The 782-nt window shown below is 53.2% G+C and overlaps 1 protein-coding gene across 1 annotated transcript in view; it reads left to right on the top strand.

Annotated features, from left to right (window-relative positions):
- The window catches only part of LOC108802041 (ammonium transporter Rh type B-B), a 17,298-nt gene that overhangs the window by 8,981 nt on the left and 7,535 nt on the right, over positions 1 to 782 (top strand). The window lies entirely within an intron of this gene.

The raw sequence follows: 782 nt of genomic DNA, 5'->3' as shown, positions 1-782 counted from the left end.
GGTCTGTTCAACACCACAGGTGTCCACCTGCTAACGAACTCCAGACAGCCATAGCAGGAGCCTGGCCAGAATGTCATTGTTCTGAGCTCCCTCAGAGTACAATGGGAGATAACGGGGGATGGTGCTGATAGTCTTTCCCTAACCAGGTCACACAGCATAACGCACTCAAACATAACTCAATACCAATACACATTTAACTTAACCAATACACATAAACTGATCACCATGTCGTCACAACCCACACCACACCACACCTGATTCCCCACCATACCACACCTGAACCCACCATCCAGAACCCACACCTTACCACACCTGAACCCACACCACACCTGAACCCACACCACACCTGAACCCACCATCCAGAGCCCACACCACACCACACCTGAACCCACCATCCAGAGCCCACACCACACCACACCTGAACCCACCATCCAGCCCACACCACACCACACCTGAACCCACCATCCAGAGCCCACACCACACCACACCTGAACCCACCATCCAGAGCCCACACCACACCACACCTGAACCCACCATCCAGAACCCACACCAAACCACAGCTACCCAAAACTAAAAAGCAACCGGGCTTTGGTTGGCTGCCCCTGTAGTCACTCAGAACCTCTTGCATGGCACAGAACCAGTTCTTGGCCATGGAGGGAACAACAGAAAGTGTGGTCACCGCGGTTTGGGCTTGGATATAAGTACGTGGAAGGTGGGGGTATGAAGGGGGGTTAGGAGGGTAGCCTTATGAGGGAAGAAACCATAAACTGGTGTTTTTCCCC

Source organism: Nanorana parkeri, unplaced genomic scaffold (genome assembly GCF_000935625.1).
Source record: "Nanorana parkeri isolate BGI_ZX_2015 unplaced genomic scaffold, ASM93562v1 scaffold2621, whole genome shotgun sequence".
Classification (NCBI taxonomy): Eukaryota; Metazoa; Chordata; class Amphibia; order Anura; family Dicroglossidae; genus Nanorana; species Nanorana parkeri.
This window is presented reverse-complemented; position numbering and strand designations above follow the sequence as displayed.